This window comes from Myotis yumanensis, unplaced genomic scaffold (genome assembly GCF_028538775.1).
Source record: "Myotis yumanensis isolate MYYU_CA2020_CCGP unplaced genomic scaffold, mMyoYum1.0.hap1 SCAF_14, whole genome shotgun sequence".
Classification (NCBI taxonomy): domain Eukaryota; kingdom Metazoa; phylum Chordata; class Mammalia; order Chiroptera; family Vespertilionidae; genus Myotis; species Myotis yumanensis.
The window spans coordinates 11210961-11235116 of NW_027223765.1; positions in this window are offsets into that span (position 1 = coordinate 11210961).

The following is a 24156-nucleotide window of genomic DNA, read 5'->3' on the forward strand; positions in this document are numbered from 1 at the left end:
ATGGGCTCACTAGTCCACTGTAAGGGCAGCAAACATGGCATCTACTGTGGATGAAGCCCAATTTAACATTTAAATAGAATATGAAGATACAACAGTTAACTGAAATGTAACATTAAAACATAACTTCATATAGAAATATGCATAAGCTGTAATTTATTTCTAAATATTGAATGCTATACTTATCAAACTGTAAAAGAAAGGGATGAAGAGGTGGCAAAAAAAATTGGTAACAAACAGCTAGTCAGAGAAAGCAAACTAGTTGAAGACTCCATTCCCTACCAAACACCACTATCAAACACCAGACACACACACACATACATGTGCGCGCACAAGAATATACAGGGTGTCCCCCCAAAATGTATACACACTTTTTTTCTGATAGCTCAATTTATGTTTCTTTCTTTTCAGATTGAACCCATTGGAATTAATAATTATTCAAAGTGTATATACGTTATTTGGGACACCCTATATTCACACAGTGACAGTTTTGAAATATGGCAAGGGTAATGCACTTTTAATATTCCCTTGAGTGCAATCATAGCTACTGTTTATCTGTGGAATCTGTGAGATCCACTTGCAGAAAACTTCTACAGAAACACTTTTGAACTTGTGCTTGGGATTTCATTATTCCTGGAAATAATTTTTGAATACTTTTGCATTAAGATGTTAGGTGCCTTTGAACATTTCAGCCCCAAAAGGTTTGAAATATGCTTTTTATGACAGCAGAGAGGGATAAAAACTGAAGTACTGCCATTAGGTGCTCTCGCGACGGCAAGCACAGGCATCATCTATTTATTATAAAGGAGCTTCTCTTGGAATTGCTGCCGAATATTATATTGTGAGTAGTCACAGGAGGGGAATTACAATATTATTCTGCTGCAAAAGAAATCTTTGCATTACATATCCCAATGAATATTTGATGCTAACACTTATTTTTTATGCCTTGCCTCTCTAAGTGCATCAGAAACTATATACTTTTTTTTGCCCAAAATATTTGGAAATAGCCTTGCTCTTTTGAAGAGTCTCAGCTAGTGACTCTTTAAAAACATGATTTGTTCTTTAAGGCATTTTCAGGATGTTTATGGTTTAAGAACACGTGGAATTTATGTTAATACCTTCCACAGTTGAAAACATTTTACTTAAATAACCCATTTTATTCCGATCATGGCTATTTTTGTCTGGCTGGATATTGAATTAGACACGGTTTCTTGCTCTGAAGCTCCCTGTCTCACCGAGGATGTGGTAGCAGAATCTGTGAGAGAATGTGGAGCGAGGACCACGCACCCTGACCGAAATGCGATAACCTCGGAATTAGGATAGCATAGACTCCGGGTCATGAATGACAACTGTTTCTACTTACATACATTTAAAAAGGAAACTACGGCTCCATTTTTCACTGTAAGGATGCTTCAGATGTGGAGTCAGGAGACCTATGGGCATGCCTCACCTTTGCCCCATACCAAACACGGCACACTGATCTGTCACTTACCCTTCTAAGCCTCGGCTTATATGCGTCTAACCTTGAAATGCACAGTCCTGGCCAGTGTGACTCAGTTGGTTGGGTATCTTCCTGTGCACCAAAAAGTCACTGGTTTGATTCCCAGTCAGGACACATGCCTGGGTTGCAGGCTGGATCTCCAGTAGGGGGCATGCAGGAGGCAGCGATTCTCTCTCTCCCTCTCTCTCTCTGTCAATAAACTATTAAAAATTAAAATTGAAATGTACAACTTTGAATATCTATTAAACACTTTCATCTCATTGCTCCAGATGAAGTAAGCTCTTTTGCCTTGTCTTTCATCTCCCTCTCCATCTCCCACCAATTTCTCCTGGTTAAATCCTTCTCATTCTTCAACCCACCTCAGAGCTTGTTCCACTGGAAACATTCCTAGTCCCTGTTTGGCAGTTGCTGCTCCCTTGCATGTGAAACCACAGCAATTTTAACGTGATTCTATAATAGAACAGGGAGGTGGAGTTGGAAATTAACACGTTTTTTGCAGAACTTGCTGTGTGCCAAGCACTGTGCAAATGCTCCTCACACATTTTCTTAGCTAATTCTAAAAGCAACTTTTAAAGTAGGTGATGATATCTCTATTATCCAAGTGAGAAACCAGCCTCTGGTGGTTAAAGCCATAATGCTACCTATCAGGAGAGTTCACAATAGGGCCCATACCAGATGCCAGGGTTTGTTTTCGTTATAAGATACAGCACTCATTCTATAGCTTATTATTTTTTTTTTCTTCATATGAAATCTTGTCTTTGGATTTTTCCAACAGGAGATTCCATTTATATGACATTCTTTCTTAAACAGCTTAATTGAGATATAATTCATGCAACATACAATTCACTAGAATATACAACTCAATGGCTTTTAGTCAGTCATAGATGTGTGCCATAAAAAACACATTCAATTTTAAACCATTTTTATCACTTTAAAAAGAATGCTTTGATCTTTTCTCTCTCACCCATTTTTTTTGTGGGAAGGGGGAAGGCAACCAAATTTTTGGTGGCCTTGTTTTGACAAGGCTGAAGAAAAAAAAAGAACCCTTTGGCTGTCACCATTTAGTTGTGATCCCTCTCCCAACTCTCTCCAGGCCCTAAGTAACCACTAATATACTTTCTGCCTCTATAGACTTTCCTATTCTGGGCAATCACCTGAATGGAATCATATAATATGTGGACTTTTGCCTTCTTTCACTCAGCATAACGTTTCAAGGTTCATCCAAATTGTAGCATGTGTCAGTAATTCATTGCTTTTTATGGGTGGATTGTATTCCACTTGTAGAGATTTATCCATTCATCAGTTGATGGACATTTGGGCTGTTCAGACGTTTTGACTTTCATTTTGACTATACCTAATGTTGTTATAAACATTCATTATACAACTTTTTTGGTAGATATATGTTTTCGATTCTTTTGGTATATACTGAGGAATGAAACTGCTGGGTCATTAGGTAGCGTTGAGGTCAATCATGTGAAGAACTTCCAGATAGTTTTTTTAAAACATGTGCACGATTTTACATACCCATCATCAGTGTCTGAGCGTTCCAGTTCCTCCGTGTCCCATTGTCAGCACTTATTATGATTATCAGACTTTTTGATCCTAGTTATCCTAAGTGGGCATCAAGAGACAGCTCATTTTGGTTCTGATTTATGTTTCCCGGATGACTAATGCTGATGTTGAACATTTTTTCAGGTACTTATTGGCCATTTGTATATCTTCATTGGAGAAATGTCTGTTCAAATATTTACCCATTTTTTAAATAGGAATATTTTATTATTGCATTGTAAATGTTCTTCATATAGTCTAGATACTAGTCCTTAATAAGATATATAACTTGCACATATTTTCTTCCATTCGGCATACTGTCTTCATTTTCTTTATAGTGTCCTTGAAGCACAAACATTTTTTATTTCAATTGTTAAAGTATTAATTTATTTGCTTTCCTTCTGCCTTCTTTCCTATACTGATGACAAGTATTTTCTAAGCTCAGAGCTGGCACATTAGATATAAGCAGATGCTCACAAAATTGAATTGACTGAATCGGACAAACTTGCCACAAGGATCCTATGGGATAATGGAGGCTAATGAGATTTGAGATGACCAAAGTACTAAGCAAAGATCAACGGTCACAAATATGACTCTACAACTCCACCAGAATGAAGAGGAATTTCAAGCGTTGGAGTTTCACATGAAGAACGTTTTTATTGCTTAGTTGTACTACTTTTCTGGGAGTTTTATCATGAATTAGTATTGTTATATCAAATTCATTTTCTGCATCAATTGAGATGGTTATATTTATTTTTCCTTTATTCTGTAAATGTAGTAAATTCCATTGATTGCTTTTCAAATGTTAAATCAATCTTGAATTCCTGAAATAAATGTTTACTTGAGTCCTGTTATATTTGTAAATAGCTTTCATAATATTTTGTTTAATTACATATAATTACATATTTTTATCATTTTTAGAAGATTTGTAAGTTATTCTGAAGTATATCACCTGTTATATTCTTCTCTTGCAATTTCCTTAGCAAGTTCTCATATCTGCATTATGCTTGCTTTATAAAGTAAGCTGGAAAGTGAGTTTTCTCTATTCCTGAATGATTCTATAAAAGATGTGGTATTATTACTTTCTTAAATGTTTGGAAAAATTCATTGGGGTAGTCACCCAACCTAGAAAAGTTCTTAAATTATTTTTTTAAGTATAAGAATGTTCATATATTCTATTTCTTTTTGTGTTCATAGTGGTAAGTTCATATTTTTCAAAGATTTTTTCCCAATTCATTTGGAAAAATAAGCATAAGGTTGCTTGTAATACATTTCCATTATCATCTTAATGTCTAACAGCCGTGGGCAAACTACGGCCCGCGGGCCGGATCCGGCCCGTTTGAAATGAATAAAACTAAAAAAAAAAAAAAAAAAAAAAAAAAAGACCGTACCCTTTTATGTAATGATGTTTACTTTGAATTTATATTAGTTCACACAAACACTCCATCCATGCTTTTGTTCCGGCTCTCCGGTCCAGTTTAAGAACCCATTGTGGCCCTCGAGTCAAAAAGTTTGCCCACCCCTGGAGAAGATACATAGGGTAATGTCTCCTTTTCTGTTCCTGATATTTGAAATTTGTGTTATCTTTCTCTTTTCCTGATCAATTTTACCAGGTGCTTATCAATTTATTACTTGTCAAGGAACCAACTTTAGTTTTTGTTGATTAAATTGTATGTTCTATTTTTCTGCTCTTGTCTTTCTTATTTCAGTTCTTTTTCTTATTTTTTTGTTAATATTTGGAATTCGGTTTGCTTTTATTTTTCTAGCACTTTAAGATGGAATTTAACTAACTGGTATTCCAGTTTTATAATATATGCATTTATAAATTTAGCCCTAGCCGGTTTGGCTCAGTGGGTGGAGCATCATCCTGTGGACTGAAGGGTCCCAGGTTCAATTCTGGTCAAGGGCACATACCTTGGTTGCAGGCTCCTCCCTAGCCCAGGCCCTGGTCGGGGCGCGTGCAGGAGGCAACCAACTGGATGTGTTTCTCTCACATCGATATTTCTCTCTGTCTTTAACTCTCTCTTCTATTCTCTCTAAAAAATCAATGGAAAAATATCCTTGGGTGAGGAATAATAATAATAATAATAATAATAAATTTAGCTGCAATCCCTTAAGTTTTGACACGTAATTTTTAAAATTCTTTTTCAAAATTTAAAAGAATTTTCTATAAAATTTTCTTGGATCAATAGGTTTTTAGAAATGCATGTCTACTTTCCAAACTTGCAGTTACTGATTTCTAGTTTAGTTACACTGTGGTCAGAAAAAATACCCAATAGATTTCCTCCCACAGAATTCACAGGAATTCCTCCACAGGAAGAGAGGATTAGAGGCAGCATACCTGCACTCATTCCACAATGGTGCCAGATGGTAGTTAGGTTGCAGGTTTATCTAGACTCGCTTTACCTCTGGTTTTATCGGCAGAAAAACACTTGATATGTTTATTCAGACCCACTCCTACTGAGGCTCTGTGTTCTCCACACTGGGAGCCTGAGAACGGCTTTGCTCTGTATTTCGGTGCTATGCTTCCAGTATTCCATGCTGCATCTGATTCCAGAGGAAGTATTATGGAGAAAAGAAAACATCTTCTATATTTCAATCTGCCAGGCTAGTCCATGCAGCAATCAAAACTCTATTAGTGAGCCCTGGCCGGTATGGCTTAGTTGATTGGGTGCCACCAACCCGTGTACTGAAAAACTGCCATTTTGGTCCCTGGTCAGGGCACATGCCTGGGTTGTAGGCTAGATCCCAAGTAGTGGATGTGCAGGAGGCAGCCGCAGTTTTGCTCTCACATCAATGTTTCTCTCTCTCTCTCTCTCTCTCTCTCTCTCTCTCTCTCTCTCTCTCCCTCTTCTTTCCTCTCTCTCTAAAAATTAATAAAAAATTAATAAAATAATAACAGTCATTAATATTTAAAAAATTCTACCTGTGCATTGCTTTCATGGTAAAGACACAGGAACAGTGACCAGCCAGAGTCTCCATCCACCTCCCAATTTGGCCTACGGTTAATTATCTCTGCTCACCCAGATGGTTCTTTGGTGCTTAGAATTTTAGTGCATCTTCTCCTCTTTGCTTTTACATCTTTATGGCATCTTTAATAATGTGATATATCTGAGTTTTTAGATTGATTTTGGGACTCTTTTAGATATTGTTGTAGGATGGATGTGCTGCCACCACTTTCAACAATTTACTTGAAAGCAGGAATCCCCTTTGTGGTTTCTTATATTTATTTGTCCTTATTCACTACTTCTTTTTTATTGAACTTATTGGGGTGACACTGGTTAACAAAATTATACAGGTTTCAGGTGCGCAATTCTACAACATTCCCACCTGTACACAGCATTGTGTGTTCACCACTCCAAGTCCAGTCTCTGTCCATCACCATTTACCCCCCTCTACCCTCTTTTATCTCCTCTCAACCCTTGCCCTCTGGTAATCACCACAGTGCTATCTGTGTCCATGAAATTTTTTTCTCTCTTTTTTTCCTCTTCCCTACCTCTTAATTTTTGGTTAGTATGCATACTGAATTGAACAGGAAGCCTCTGCCTCCTGTACACTTCTCACACATATAACTGTCAGATAAAACATAACAAAAATATGTATAAGATGTACAGACAATCTCAGAAGCAAGTAGGAGACTCAAAGTACCAGTAGAGATGATGGACTCCTAAGCCATAGCAGGAAATGGGAGATGAAGCCAACAGGAACACAGTTTATTAGAAACAGAGACACAGATATACGGATTGGGTCTGGGATGAAACATCCACAAGAAAGCCAGCTGTAGTAAAGAACAGGTAATAATCATCTTCCTCTTCCCTACAAACACCAGGAAGAAAACGACAATAACAGCTATCCCGATGAAAGCATTAGGACGCCAGGTGTCTAGACACACTCTTAATTGGGCTAAGGCCTGGAAACACAAGCCTAGGCTACCTCTAGATGGAGAATACTAACTCAATGATTAAAATTGTAAAACCCTGAGTCAACAAATTAAATGAAAATTCGTCTTGTAAAATATATAAGGCTCTCATAGAAGAAAGCTCATAATTAACACTTGGGAACATTCCCACAACTCAAGTTGAGACCTTCCTTCGGAAACAATTCTAGCTGAAAGGGAGACTGCAGAGACTTACAAAGCACTTGAAGATATACACCAATATTAAAGTCGGCAGATAAAACAAATGGGAGGGCTGCCTCCCAGAAACACCGATCATAAAGCAATCTGAAATATAACTTTGAGTTAGCATGGTTTAAATACAAAAAATAGCAAATAATGTTCTCACTATGATGATTTGAAAATACTCCTGCTATAGATACCTACACTATATATATATATATATATATATATATATATATATATATATATATATATATCACTTTAGAATGAAAAGTAAATTACCAGGTGCCGAAATAAAGAGAAAACTAAACCAGAGCTCTAAGCTCTAAGCATCTATTAGGCTGCCCTGGGGACAGGACAGAAGGGGAAGAAAGGAAGGTAGGTCCTTTGTCTCTATCAAATTGAGTTGGGGTTTCAGTGCTGATGTACGATCAGGACACAAGGCCTTGAGCATATTACAGGTGCACTGTTGGAACTGAGTAATGGCTAGGGTTTTTAACAAATAATTGAGAGAACCCTCATACCTAAGAGATACAAGGAGTCTCAAGTAGGATAAGTATTAATAAATCCACAACAATGTAACCTGAATAAAAACACAGAAAAAAAATCTCAATAGCAAACAAAAAGAGAAATTATCTAAAGGAAATGATAATTACAATAATTATAAACTTTTCAACAGAAATAGAGACCAGAAAGAAAATGAGCAAACCAAATAAACAGGAAGTATGCTAAGTGGACAGAACAAAATAGTCTTGTATAATTGAATTTAAACATATTAAGAATCACTATCAATATTAAGGAATAGAAATTAAACATGTCATTTCAAAGACAGATATTTACAGATTGAAAAAAATAAACACAATTTGTAAAAGTGTACACAGCTTTATGTAAAACTGTACACAATAGAGAATTGAGGAAGGAGGGCTAATGGAACTGATATTTTCTTAGCTTATTTATTAACACTACTAGCCAGAAATATAGGAATTAATATTAAAGGTATTTATGTATTTCTTCGATCTCTACAAACTGGAATTGAAATTAGTCATTTTGAAAAATGATACATTTTGTTTGAATTTTTCTTATGCTTTATCTATCACATGACCCTGCTTTCTGAAATATAACTTCTTGGCCCCCAAAACTCCCCACATCCTTATAATCCTAATAGTAACGGGCGTTCCACCCAAGTCAAACCCATGAACCCTGAGCCATATCCTACCTCATCCCAGCCAACACACTGCCTGATAATCTTTCATTGTTTTCACCCACCCTCTCTTATTATATTGGGGATTCAGAGGTTGTTTGTAGTACACAGTGAGAGGAATATAACTGTTTAATTGCAACTCATTTTTTAACCCAAAGTTTCTCACATCTTCTTGGTAAATGGAGGAGTAATGTGATTATGATATTTAAAAAAATGTTGGTTCATATAAAATTTTCCCCCAACACATAATTTTTTATTTAAACACCCAAGGGTAAGTTTTCTCACATGTAAACAGAAAGACATAGCAAAATATAAAGACAGCCCGGCTGCTGTGGCTCAGTGGTTGAGCATTGACTATGAATCAGGGGGTCATGGTTCGATTCCTGTCAGGTCACATGCCCGGGTTGCGGCCTTGATCCCCAGTAGGCGGCATGCAGGAGGCATTCGATCAATGGTTTTCTCTTATCATCGATGTTTCTATCTCTCCCTTCCTCTCTAAAATCAATAAAAAACTATTTTTAAAAAAGAAAGAAAAATATATGACAAAATTGAAAAGGTGGAAGTCCTACGAAAATGCCTTCTTTTAGTGCCCACAGTGGCTGGTTGGTATGTTGATACACCCTGAGGAGGCCTCCGCGGTTTCCCCTTTATGTAATCATTCGCTTTTGGAGGTGGTTGGAGCCTGTGTTATAAGACTTCCTCTTAGTGGACTGGAGTAGAGATTCTCTCCCACCCTAGAATGTTGTGAGAAGGGCGTGTAAGAGCCTGTGAGAAAGACACATGGCAAGGAGCTAGGGCAGCCTCTAGAAACGGAGAGCAGCCCCTCGCCGAGAGCCAGCAAGAAGAGGGGGGGCCTCAGCCCTGCAATAGCAAGAAACCGAATTCTACCAACAAGGATGTGAGCTTCGAAGAGGACCCAGCGTCCAAAAGGAACACATGGCTGACACCTGGATTGCAGCCACGTGGGACCCTGAGCAAAGGACACTGTTTAGCCGGTCAGACCCTGACCCACAGAAATTGTGAGTTAATAAATGTCCCTTGTTTTAAGTCCCTGCGCTTGTGATCAGGTATTACACAGCAATGGAAAACAAATACAATTGTTTTAGTGAAAAACTGCCATACTTTCCATCATGTTAAATTATATGGGGAACCTGGGAATAGAGATGAAGGAGCTGCAAAGACATCCCCCCCCAGGATTAAAATAATTGAATGTGAAGACGCCTACACTCTACATTCGATTTTTAGTTTTAAAGAAGGTTTCTCCCTTATAAGCAAACGACCTCAAGGGTCTCATTCCTGAGGGAAAAGCCCACGCTCCAGTCTAAGGCTGCAAAGAAATCAGCTGGTTGAGATGCTTGTGATAATGATGTTGGTGACAGTGGAGATGTAACTGTGTTAGTTTTCCCCTTCTTGTTTTGTTTTAATTTTCAGTAATTTTCCAGTGCTGTGGTTACAGTTTCATATGTTTTTAAATGATTTTTCTCTATTCTATTTTCCTCATAAGCCCTGTTATTTTCAGTGGGCATTAATGCAGAAATTATATGGAATAACACATACACAATTAGATAGAGATACACACACACACACACACACACACACACACACATACATACATGCATATATGGCATAGTAGCAGAAATACATCCATTCTGAACTTCCCTATCCCCACCAACAAGACACAAATGACAGCAGGAGCCTGGAGACTCTACACCTTCTCCTTTGGACCTTGTTCTCTTCAAGAGACACAGAGTCTACTGGAGAAGTAATTTTGTGTGTGCTATCCTAGGCCATCATAAATCTCTGCTTAAGTGTCAATCCAGGAGGAAACAGCAGTTATGTTCAATGTTTGATTCTTCAATAACCCCCTCCATCACCTTGATGGACACAGTACTCGGCGCTGGTAAAGAAAACCACATTTCTTACAAACACCCATTTTGCTAATTGAGGTCAATGTCAAGGGTAATTTTTTATGTGTTTTTTTTTTCACTAAGAAACTCTATACCTGTGTCACTAAAGCTTCTTGAATTTCCATCCACATTTTTTTCATTGTTACATGTCTCCTAGGGTGAAAATCAATAAGTATTTTTTAATAGAGAAGGAGGAGACTGCCATAAGATAGAACAGGAGCTAGCAAACTGTGACCCATAGGCCAAATCTTGCCCACCCCCTGATTTTGTAAATACAGTTTTAATAGAACATAGCCACATCCATCTATTTACACATTGTCTATAACGTCTTTGGAGCTCCAATGGCAGAGCTGAGCTGTTGTGACAGATAGTATGGTCCATGGAACCAAAAATATTTCCTCTTTGTCCACTTAGCAAAAGTTTGCCAACCCCTGAAACAGAAGCTTGACATCCTAATGCCTCAGGAAACTTTTATATTCTGTTTCTCTTGCCTGAGTTTTATTCCAGAGTAAGACAACAAGTGGGTACTTGCGCCATCAAGAAACGCCTATCTCCCTAAAGATACTTTAAAAAACAGAAAAGGATCCATCAAGCAACTGTCTCTCCTTCCCCAACCAAGTATGAAGGGAATTAAAAAGATTTTTAAATGTTCATATTTTGGCAAAAGAAGCCACTTTTATCTTTGGTTGGGGAAAAGAATAGTCAATAACTAGATTTTGGCCTGTGCACCCACATTTGTGTTGATTTTGGATACATTATGCATTGGAATTTGTGTATGATATACACACACATATGCAAGTGTCCCATACAATATATGCTACTGTTGTCTCCTTTATCTCCTCCTAAAACAACTCAACCAGATACAAGCAATCCTCAAGTTTTGAGAGGTTATTTGTTAGCTTAAATAATAATTTCTGTCCTTTAAGATGTACCCTCCCATACACCAAATGCATAAATGGAAAAAAAAAGTTAGTCACCTCTTCTCTCTGAGCAATTGAAAGTAAATTCTGCTGAAAGATATTAGGTGAGAAAGGTTAATGTTAAAATAACACAGACAAATGGTGGCTAATACAATTGAAATGATGAATGATCACTTGCATTTCGTCTCAGTCGAGAAGCAGGGTGCTGATGAGCTCGACATGTGGTGCTGCTGTCTCCTATTTGTCATAATTATAGACTAGATTTCAGGTCATTTACCTAGAAAGAGTGTCTAGAGTTTATTGTTTAAATGGAACCCTTCCCTGCCTGGAAATCTTTCTGTGATCTTTCATCACGTGAGACAGATGAGCGCACATCCCTGACAAATTAAATGGAACTGTTATTATCTGGGAAATTGTACAGCTTCTGAAAATTCTCACGCTTGCTCACTACTCTTAAATACTTTGTGGTTGGCTATTTTCCCTCTCCTGTCTCTGTAAAGGTGAGAGGATGTCTGCATGTCGATAAATACATTACTGGACTGAAATGTTCCTGTGTCTTCCGCCTCCCAAGTCCCATCATTGGTAGTTGTAAGAGAACATTTTCCAAAGCTGCCGTGCACTCACCCTTGTCTAAGAGCAGTGAGATCTAGAGAAGACTTTTAGAAAAGTACATATACCCACTTGAAAAGTATCTGTCACATCACACATTTTTATTAGATATCTTTTCCAAGGCCCAATAGATTTAAACCCAAATCTAAGACACACAAATAAAAACACCTAGCAAATTAATAGCCACTGCTTCCCCTTCATATTCACTATCAGTAGATACCCTTGTTTGCATTGCACTGAAGGAACAGAGGCAGTCAGAGGCCCACACCCACAAGTTCCCACCATGTAAACTCAGTCACCTACCTTTTTGCATCAAAAGATCCTAGAAACAGGGTAAAAAAGGCAACCCACAAAATAGTAGAAAATATTTGCAAATTACATATCTGATAAAGGATTGATATCCTGAATGTATAGGGAACTCAAAAAACTCAACAACAATGAATGATTCAGAAATAAGCAAAGGACTTGAATAGACATCATTCCATAGAGAAGATACACAAATGGCCAATAATCATTTGGAATATGTTCAACATCACTAATCATCCAGGGATGCAAATCAAGATTACAATGAGATACAACCTCACACCCATTTGTATGGCTACTATTTAAAACAAAACAAACAAACAAACAAACAAAAAAAAAAAAAACACCAAAACATAACAAGTGTGGGTGAGCATATAAATAATTTGAAAAATCTTCTGCACTGTCAGTGGGCATGGGATATGGTTCAGCCTCTGTGGAAAACAGTTCCACAAAAAATTAGAGGGGAACTGCTATATGATTCAGCATTTCCGCTTCTAGGTGCTACCCAAAAGGATTGAAAACCGGGTCTGCAGATATTTGCACACCCATGTTCATTAAATGATAAGCAAAATGTGGTAAATACATACCACAGAGTAGTAACCAACCTTATACAGGAAGGAAATTACGGCAGATGCTACAGCATAGATGAACCTCGAGGACATGCTAAGTGAAATAAGCCATCACAAAGAGTCAAAGGCTGTCTGACCTCACCTACCTGAGGTACTGAGAGCAGTCAAAATCACAGAGATGAAAGTAGGATCCTGGTTGCCAGGGTCAGGCTAAGAGGAGGGGAAAACAAGGAGTTATTGTTTAATTGGTACAGAGATTTAGTTTTGTTAGATGATAAGAGTTCTGGAAATGAATGGTAATGATGTTTACACAAAAATATGAATGTAGTTAATAACACTTAACTGTTTACTTAAAAATGGTTAATATATAATTACAAAGTAGTCAGGACTAATTTAAAGACCAGAACTTCTGATACTAACATATATATGTTGGGAGTTAAAACCTATTGAGATTCAGGAGTATGTAAGTATGCAAACTTAAAAATACATTTTTAAAATGGTTAATAGAAATTTTTACTCATTTATGCACAATTAAAACATTAAAACATTATTGTTTCTTTTCATTTCAATCTCAGTTTTATAGGAGTTTAAAACGTGAAGTCAGAGATGTTAATCAAGTTCCTTCCAATGCCCATGAATCAAATGCAACTAAATGGATGCTCAGAAGAAAGAAACCTCCTTTACCAATTTTCCAGAGAAGTCAATGAGTAAAAAAACCCCAATAGCCTAGCCAGCATGGTTCAGTGGCTTAGCGTTGACCTATGAACCAGGAGGTCATGGTTTTATTCCCAGCCAGGGCACAAGCCCGGGAGCAGGACCAATGAGGCTGGATTCCCAGTGTGGGTGGGGCATGTAATAGGCAGATGACCAATAACCCTCATACTTGATATTCCTATCTCTCTCTCCCTCCCCATTCCTCTCTGAAATCAATAAAAGTATATTTAAAAACAAACAAACCTCACTAAACAAATATCAAATAAACCATGACTGTCTAAATAAAGTACCCGAAATAGAAGTTTATCTCTTTTGTTGTTAATGAATGGGCACTAGCTTTGTTTGTAGTGATGTTAGGATCTTTTAATCCATGTTCTCTTGCTGGTTAATGCCTGGTTTTGTTTTGCTTCATCTCTCTTCCAAAATACTCTATCAGCTTCTCCTTTCCCAGAATTTTACCTAGATGATGTCACTCGCTCCATTCACCTGAAATTCCTTTTATCCAACTATGCCTTCCCTAAAAAGAGAGATTTCTCCTTTTAGTCTGTATGCACGTGTTATTTTTAAGAAAAATGAAAAACTGCAGACACTTCCTTTATTTTTAACTCTTGAGAGCAACATGAAAAGATTTACAGAGACTGGTAACCAAGCAACTGAAACAAAAATCTACATAATACTGTCTTGTTAGTAAGATTTGAGAACACACTGAGTATCCCCTATTGCCTTGCTAAAGGTCATTCATTCTATGTGGCAACATATCTCCTAATGAAGTCTTCGGGATGGGCATTATTTGGGCATTTGTCAGCTATCCTGAATTCTCTGGCAAAGCATCAGTTCCAAGTATGTAGATTGCGTAGTACAGGTATGAACTGTTACAAAATATACACTAAAGAGAAAAACAGTGTCAATATCAAAGCAGATTCTTCAAATACCTATATTGGGCAATTGAGAGAAACTGATAAGGAAAGCCAATGACTTCCTGTACTTTGTATGGAAGTAAAGGCTTTTACCAATTACACATATTTTACCCAATAGTTAAACAATGTGTGAGTCCACTAACATGTATTGACCACATACCATCTACCAGGTACTAGGATTTGTGTGTTCACATGTATTGTTTTATTTAATTTTCATATAATTTTTATATTATTATTCTAATTTAATACATGAGAAGGAAAACTGCTTATTGGGAGATGAAGCTGATACTAAATGCATGTGTGTTTGCTTAAAAAGATAATACAGTTTCTACTGGTGTAAATTAGTTCATTCATCGGATATTTATTGTCATCCCTCCTCGGTACAAGTTCTTGGCATAGCTATTTGAAATATAGTGGCTCTCATCAAGAAGCGTGCTCTCTCATTGGCTAACTGCAATGGAAACTCATACAATTATAATTCAGGGAATGGTGTCATAAATTTGATGGGAGCTTAATAAAGTAAATGCGGTAGAAGCACCAAACACAGGCTCTGCATCTCTACAATCAGTCTGGTTTGACAAAGTTCAGCATGGTAGCAATCCCATAAATCTTCAAGCCGTAGATTGAAGAATCACTGAGAAATAGCATAAGCCCAGCGTACAGTGGCTTTACTTCATCTGTCTTCTAACACTTACCAGACAGTATTTAGAAGCTGGCACCCCTCCAACTACCTGATCCTCCTCTTCAGCTCATATCTGTTAAATGAATGACTAAATAAATACATACTTCAATTTTCTTTTGAATAGCATGATGAGAATGAGCTTTGGCTATCCCTTTGAAAGGGTCATTCGACCCCCAAAGGGGTCGAGACCCACAGGTTGGCGACTCACAGGTTGAGAACCGCTGATCTCAAGTAAGGGATATGGCATCTCAGGAATGAGTTTATCAAAGAATCGATACATGAGGGTGGAAATGTTAGAGGAAGAGAAAGAAACTAAAGATAAATCTGAGGTTTTAAGCCTGGATACTGGGAATCATTATATTTCCATGAATAAAAATAGAGATATTGGGAAGTGTAAGGGGAGTGAAGGTAAGTCCTGCTTAGCTTATGCTTCATTTTAACTGTCAGAGGGACATTTAGATAGCAATGTCCACTGCAATTATGAAACTTGAGATTAAGATGTGGAGTCAGGGTTGGAGTTATTTGCTAGAATTTGTACTATTTTTTTGTTTGTTTTCTTTAAGAAGTCGTAGGAGGAAGCAGAAGGTGAAGCTAAGAGGATAATGGGAAAGGAAATGGGATGAGGTAGAAAGAAAAAAGAAGAGAGCGGGGAGAAGAGAGGAGGAAATAGGCAAAGGACAAAAAGGAGACAAAATATGGTTAAAAAAATATTTCACTAACTCAAGGGTTTAAAATTGACTAGTTAGATAGATAAGGTTACCATTCACTTTATGAAATTTCCACTTCCTGAACTCATTTAAAATTAACTTACATTCTCACCTAAGTTTAAGCAGAAATTGTCTCCATGGAAACCATCTAAATGTGGCATATCATGGAAGCATTAAGCCAGCTATACCTTAAAGAACACACTGCCTGTGAAAAATGGAAATCTTCTTTTAAAATTCTAAATTTACAACAGTGAGTTATTTTTGAAATTGTGAAATTTTATCATAAATATTTTAAGAGCATAAATTATTTCTTAAGTCCAGTTGATGTTTTTCTGATGTGCTTAATAAATTGAATATGACTCTTCAGTTTGCTAAAAAGAAAGATATTTTATAAATGTATGCCATAAAAAAAAAGTTTATCATCAAGTTTGGTATTGACTAAAAGTGAACGTGTTAATCATATCTCCAAAGTGATTTATTTTCTCAGTGAGAGGACAAAGGCATAAATAAAATATGCTGTCACAAATACTTTCTCTCATTCTGAGGTTTACTTTTGACTCTCTGACTTTTGGCTCTGTTTGTTTGTTTCATTCAATATTACCCAATTTCATATAATGGATTTAAAATAAGCTTTGATATCTGCTATAACCAGTCAATACTTCAAATTCTTATTTAAAAAATCCATGTGGCATTTTCCCTGTTATTCTTCCACTAGAGGCCCGATGCACGAAGATTCGTGCCCGGGGGGGGGGGGGGGGGGCGCGGGGGGGGGGTCCCTCAGTCCAACCTGCACCCTCTTCAATCTGGGAACCCTCAGGGGAGTCCTCTCCAATCCGGGAGTTTCTGTCTGTCTTTGCAATCATATGAGCAAATTGTCTGAGACCCCAACCCAGTTTGGTTTGTTGCTCACAGAATAATAGAGGCTTTTTTTTTCTTTGCCTCCTTGGTGGAGATTTCCTGGAAGTTTTAGGATATCTTCCCTTTAATTTTTCCTAGACACTGATTTTACTTATGTCTCTCACCTTTGCTTTCCCTCCAAGCCCCACCCCAACAGTAACGTGCTCCAGGCTCACTTTGCTCTAGTGTCTAGGACCGTGGTCAGCAAACCGTGGCTCACGAGCCACATGCGGCTCTTTGGCCCCTTGAGTGTGGGTCTTCCACAAAATACTGCCACACTCAAGGGGCCAAAGACCTGCATGTGGCTCGCCAGCCGCGGTTTGCCGAGCCACAAATTTGCCAACCACTGGTCTAGGACAGGACAGTGATGGCGAACCTTTTGAGCGTGGCGTGCCAGCATTTTGAAAAACCCTAACTTAACTCTGGTGCCGTGTCACATATAGAAATTTTTTGATCTTTGCAACCATACTAAAACAAAGATTTATAATTTTGTTATTTATTTTATGTATTTAAATGCCATTTAACAAAGAAAAATCAACCAAAAAAATGAGTTCGCGTGTCACCTCTGACACGCGTGTCATAGGTTCGCCATCACTGGCCTAGACCCATCAGGAATAAAAGTCCACATGCCCTAAGGTCAGCAACTTTAATTCTAGGATTAAAATGAAAATAAGGATGGACGCAAACTAGGCTGGGGTGAGGGTAATTTTTTTGTTTGTTTGTTTATTTGTTTCAACGTTTTGTTCACCAGGTAAAGAGCACCACCAGTTGAGGTGCTTGCTGAGGGCAAAGGGAATATGGAACGGATAGTGGAAGAAGGTAGTTATAAACCTGCTACAGCCATGTGACCAGTTACAGAAATGGAAAGAGTTAAAGCATTCTTGTGTGTATGCAGGGTTGATGTATCATGTGAGGTAGAAATATAACCTTGTTATTATCGTCATTTGGAAATTAATACATGGTTTAGAAGATAGTTATGGGTGCCAAGTGGACAAGGGCTGAACTTGTGATAGTTCATTTTATAAGTCAGCACTGCTAGGCCATGGTGCCCAGACAAATGGTCAAACATGTCAATGGTATTTTTTGAGATAAAATTAATGTTTAAATCAGCTCATTTTAAGTAACACGCATTACTCTCCATAATGTGGGTTGGCCTCCTGCATTTGGTTGTAAGTTTTAAAGAAAATACTGCCTCCTCCCCTTAAAAAGAAGAAACTTTGCTGGCCTGATGGACTTTGAACTCCAGCTATAACAATTCTTCCCTGGGTCTGCAATCTGCCTCTGACTCTGCAGAATGTTTGCATTGTCAGCCTCTGCAACCTCCTGAGCCAATTCCTTAAAATAAACTTCAGTGTGTATGTCTCTCTGTCTCTCCCTCTATACTCTCCATTCTCTCATATTCTCTCTCTCTCTCTCTCTCTCTCTCTCTCTCTCTCTTTCATATATGTATATATGCATATATATGTATAAATATGTATACATATGAATGCACATGCACACGACCCCATCCTATTGGTGCCTGACTTCAATACATCATCTGGCACATTTCTTTATCATTTGGTGATCTCTTCCCTCTAATATGTAAGTATTATTTAGGTACAGATTTTTATCTCTTTCACATAATGCTGTGTCCCCAGAACTTAGAATGATGCCCAGCCCATACTTGAAGTTCAATAAATATTGCAAATCGAGGACAAAAAAAAGTCAATCATTCACCGAAGTCACATGGATGGTAAGAATGGAGAATATGCACCCAGGCAGACCCAAGTCAGAGCTCAAAGATCAACCAGGAACCACATGGGAAGAGAAAACAGCTATGTTGAGTTACTGCCTTAGCATTTTACAGCAGGACAACCCTGCTCACACCCAGACTCTGGACATTTAGACAAGGGCCCGAGCTTAGGATTCCCGCCACAAGCTCCTGCTTCGCTTTTCCTGGGGCACCTTTTCAAATAACCACCTAGAGTTGAGCCTGCAGAAAGTTAGTAACCTTCCCCCTGACCATCTTATAAGCAGTCTGTGCTTGCTATGCTGCTCTCTGCCTTCTGTCACTTGTGACCTGGAGCAGAGGGCTGCTCTTTGAACCCCATCTCCCCTCATTTGGGGATCTGTAAGTAATAAATCTTATAACGACTTTCATCTTGAACTTATTGAAACTGAACCTTCAACCAAAACAACCTGGGGTTTTCACTTCTCCCAAAGTGGGAGCCCAGAAGCTCAGAAGCAACCCTGTGTGGGTGGCTTCTGCCTCCTCATTTAGCGGGTCATAATCTGCAAATTCTTAATTTAATAAACCTGCTCTATGCCTCCAATACATCCATATGTCATATAGCTGTCTCAATAGTGCATATCCCTAACATCAGAACTTGAATTCTGGGATGATATCCTCAGTATGGAATGTAGGATATGAGCAAACTAGGCTGCCATGAGGATCATTTTGATTTGTTTGTTTGTTTGTTTGTTTGTTTAAATGTTTTCCTCAATGTAGGGTTTACCTCAGTGTTTCAAAAATGAAAGAGCTTATCCTAAGTGATTCTTTTTAAATATATTGTTATGGATTTCAGAGAGGAAAGGAAGGGGAAAGAGAGATAGAAACATCAATGATGAAAGAGAATCAGTGATCAGATGCCTCCTGCACACCCACACTGGGGATCGAGCCTGCAGCCGGGGCATGTGCCACGACTGGAAATAGAACTATGACCTCCGAGTTCATAGGCCAATGCTCAACCAGTGAGCAATTCTGGCCGGGCTATCCTAAGGGTTTTTGATGTGAATGTCATTAAGGCAGACTTCGGCATGTTTTCTAATTCATCCAGAAGTCAGATGGACATTAATCTAAAAAACAAGGAATCCAGATTCTGAACATTTTTATGACAAAGAGAGAAAAAAAAAGATCTGGAGAATGGAAAGAGAGAGACTGCTTCATGTTCATCTAGTTGAACATATCATTACCATTTCTGCAAAACAGCATCCTACTCAATGTTCTAGCTGGTTTTTCCCAAGCACAAAACAAACGTGACAATATAACAATGATAATCGCGGTGGATCCTGCATCCAAAGTCGGTGGAATACTCGCTGGCCTGTCTGGAGCCCTTCTCGTGAAGGCTGTATTTATCCTGCCTGTTGAGATGAAAGCTGCAATAGTAAAACCGCCACGGGGCCGGAAATCGTCCTCTCTGAGGCTTTTACAATGCCTTGCCGTGTGAAGTGGGTTCTTGTCCTTCCTTCAACCGCCGCCAGAATCATAGTTACCAATTTCAGGTCTTAGCAAAGCATTTGCAGGGATCTCTACGTGTAGCTTCCCCAGGTCAGCTAAACCTGTGCTACAGAGAAGGGAAAGGATATCCACATTCCAGACTAGAGACAGGCCCGTGCACGGGGGGGTTTTGATTAATCTTAATATTAGAGATGATAGTGATGTTCGTGACGGGGGTGATAAGGCCAGCAGCTGCTCCCACTGTTAATAGAGCAGCTCATCCGTGGCAGGCAGCGTGTGACAGCGGTACCTACAGTATCTGACTTCATCCTTACAGCTACCTTCCTGGACAGATGTTATCACAACTACTTCAATGATGAGGAAACCTAAGTCAAAGAGATGCAGACACTTGGGAAGTCTATGGCAAATGTCATGCTCCACAGCTCATGCTGCTGTTGAAGTACATTGCTATTTTCTATTTCTCTCAGACTCGACAAGTTATAGCATTTATTAGCTTCTCTTATTTGGAGTCATTTCTGTGAAATTTCTACGGAAACTTACCTCCTAGGTGGCTTGACGGTATCAAGGTCAACTGGCCCTGCCTAAAAAGTCAGATCAACTATTATTGTAGATTCAGAAAATAATAGCCACAATGAATTGTGTGTGTGTGCGTGTGTGTGTGTGTGTGTGTGTGTCCCCATCCTCTTGCCCATAGCTCTTTAGTACTGAACTATCTCTTTTATTGTTATTATTTTGAAATTGAAATCATATGCAGCCACAGACAAAAGGGATCCATCTTATTTCATAGCCTAAGCAAAAGTTGTACTATTTATCTTTTCTCAAGTAATTCCTTGAAGTTATTAACTGATCAAAGTACATACAAAAATCTAAGCTTTTTGATACCCATTGACTAACATTTTTCACCAGAAACATTGTGAGGTTTAACATGCCATCGGATTGCTGGTTTCAGGAAGGACACGGTAGAGCAGGGTTTAAAGCCAGGCCAACCTGAGTGAATATCTCCTATTATCAGACACTAGATGTAAAACCCTGGACAGTGTGAGTATGGTGTGAGGGCTCCCTAGTGGGAGCCTTCAGGTAGCTAAAGGCACTGTGCACACCATGGTTTAATAAGAACAGAGCCTTAAGTGCTTAATAATCTGTGCTAAGGAGATGCTATATGTCTCCTACTATGACAGGCTCAGTGCTATGGCACAGAGAGCACTAATACTAGAATCCCAAGAACTGACCTACTCCAAGTTTTTTCACCCTCTAATTATGTGATGGAGTCATTAAATTTTTCATTAATGTTCTTAGATTATCTACAAATGGAAACAGAGAAATACGCTGATAAGATTAAGATGAAACATATTTGGGAAAACATATTACAATATACTGCAGAACAGAGATATCCTGGCAAACATTGTTTTTTAAAGAAACACTTGAAACTAAGATTTAACAGCATCGCACAAAAACCAGAACTAGAGCTTTTAAGGGAAGAGGCAGGATGCTAGAACATCTTGTGGCACTGGAACATTTTTAAAGTTCTCAAGAAAAGGATGAGGTCCTGTCAAAAGTGGCACAGAAGCCAACCAGAAAGCGTTTCCAAGAGACAAAACTGGAATGGTTTGAGCAACTAAATAAGTAATAATGGTAGTAGACTAAAAATCTTAGGACAAAATTATTATCTGTATGTCCAAATGGATAAATATGCACATACATAACACACAAACGTGCATACATACATAAAGGGAGAGAGCTCTTTCTCAAAGAATTTTAAATATAGAAGCAACGATGGAATAAAAAATTACAAGTATAGCTTCATGCTAATGATTGCTACTGGCAAGATTTAATGATGGATGGTAAAAGCAGTGAGCTGACGTTTGAGGAGAAACAGGATATTTGCACAGTCTTAAAGTATATCCCCAAGATACTTATTACTTACAAAAATGTATGGTGGAGAAACCCAGCAAACACCGCCTACACCAAGGGAGAGGCATGCTCTAGCACCAGTGATAAGAGAAATACTGACAACATGTAGCCAGGTAGAACATACTAAAAAGCACATGTCACTTCTGTGGCAGTATTCCTTAAAAAGACATAAACTCTATCTACTCATGAGAAATAGATTTGCTAAGGCGAACATCTTTGTTAACTATTCATATCATATATACAAAAAAATGAAGACAGGAGAAATCTTGGTGGTAATGGGTGTTTATGGCATTGACTGTGGTGATGGCTTTATGGTACATACTTTCTCCAAACTTATCAAGCTGTATTAGACATGGATAGCTTTTTGTATGCCAATGAAACCTCAATAAAGTGATTTTTAAAAATTACCAATCAGCCCTGGCTGGTTTGGCTAAGTGGATGGAGCGTCGGCCTGCAGACTGAAGGGTCCCAGGTTCGATTCCCGTCAAGGGCATGTGCCTTGGTTGTGGGCACATCCCCAGTGGGGGGTGTGCAGGAGTCAGCTGATTGATCGATGTTTCTCTCTCATCAATGTTTCTGGCTCTCCATCCCTCTCCCTTTCTCTCTGTACAAAACCAATAAAATGTATTTTAAAAAAATTACCAATCAAATAATAAAATCAACTGGAAAATCCAAAGATCCTGAGTTCTGTGAAGTACACAAGCATGAGCAGCACAAGCTTGAGATAACTTTAGGCGGCAGAGGTCCTCGTTAGAGAAAAGAATTATATATTTTTAATGCCAGAAGGAGAATAGACATTTCAAGATGTTAAGGAGTAAAATGAATTTCTTTGGGCACAATGGGAAGCCTGGGGATGGAGGAAGGCAGACATAACTAGGGCCACAGGATAGGAAGACGGAAGAGCTTGGGCAGGAGGTAAGGGAAGACAGAGTCCACCAGATGATGTGAAGACTGGCAAATATGTCAGGAGTGATAGGAGAGTTTCCAAATTAACTTGTCTCTGGATTATTCTGGTGGAAAGGGAACTAGGGTCTGAGTTGACTGCACTCTCAAGGGAGGCGTGTTCCATGTGAGTAGAGCAATAAAAGAGCATGTTAAATACCACAGCAGCCTTTCCTGGGGGACAAGGCATTCATTGGAATGTGCCAATCTCTCTCTACCAGGATTGCTCTCGGGGGGGGGGGGGGGGGGGGGGGAGGGGGGGGGGTTGCCAAAAGCCACAAAGGCTCCCAAGCTTCCAGCCGAACACTTCAGACCTATAATACTAAATACTATTCATTTTACAAGTCATAAAACACACAGATATTTCTTAATCATGGATGTTTAATGCTTTGGAGAATTGAATTAAGGCATTGTAAATTCTATTTAATGCTTGGAGATTATCTGAATTTACTCATGTCATTAGCCTGGAAAATTTTGCAAGATACTTTCCCTCAAAATCATTAGATGCCTTTGGTTACACTTTTTAAACATGAAGTGATTTATCAAACTCTTATTGAACCCATCATTGTGAAGAGCCTTGTGCGGGACATTTTTTTTAAACTAGGATAATTGAATTTAATCCGCACACCAACACCCTCAGGTAGATAGTTTTATACCCACTTGAGAGAGGAAGAAAGTGAGGGTTAGAGGTAAGTTAATGACTTGAGACTTTATAGGTAGAAAGTATCATAGTCATGATTCAAAAGCATATATCTCATCCCCTTCTTCTCATCCATTTATGCATTCATTCAGCAAGCATTTATTTGAGTGGATACCATCTATATGCCAAGCACTTTTCTAGTTGCTGTAGATACATCAGTGAACAAAACAACGCCCTGGTGTCTGGGAGGGAAGAGAGCCAATAGATGAGTTTAACAAGCTAACACTGGGAGGTTAGGTGTTGTGAAGAATATGAAACCAAGTATGGGGGATATAAAGTGCTAGAAGGAGTACTATTTTATACAGGTGGGAAAATACTCCTTTCAGATGAGTTTGCATTTGGGATGAGACCTGAATGTAGGGAGGAAGTGAACCATGAGTAGATCTGGGGCAAGAAAGCATCTGGCAGAAGAAAACAAAACACCAGCCTGCCCTCCAGGATGGGTGGAAATGAGATAAAAATGGAAATAGAGGAGGAGACCGTGGAGAGATACCGGGGATCAGCAACACTAGTGCCTGGAAGGACATTGAAAGGGCGCTGGTTTTTACTGAGTGAGGAGCCATTGGGAAGGTTTGAGCAGAGGGGGAAGTGATATGACATATTCCAAATAGGCTCCCTCTGGTTGTTCTGATGAGAGCTGAATTAAGGGGGCAAGAGTGGAAGCAGGGAGAGCAATTGTGGGGTAATGGTAACAATCCGCAGGAGAGATGATGATGATGATGGCTCTGACCAGGTTCAAGTCAGTTTTTGTGGAAGAAGAGGAGAGCATACATAGGAGGAAAGGTAGAAGACATCAC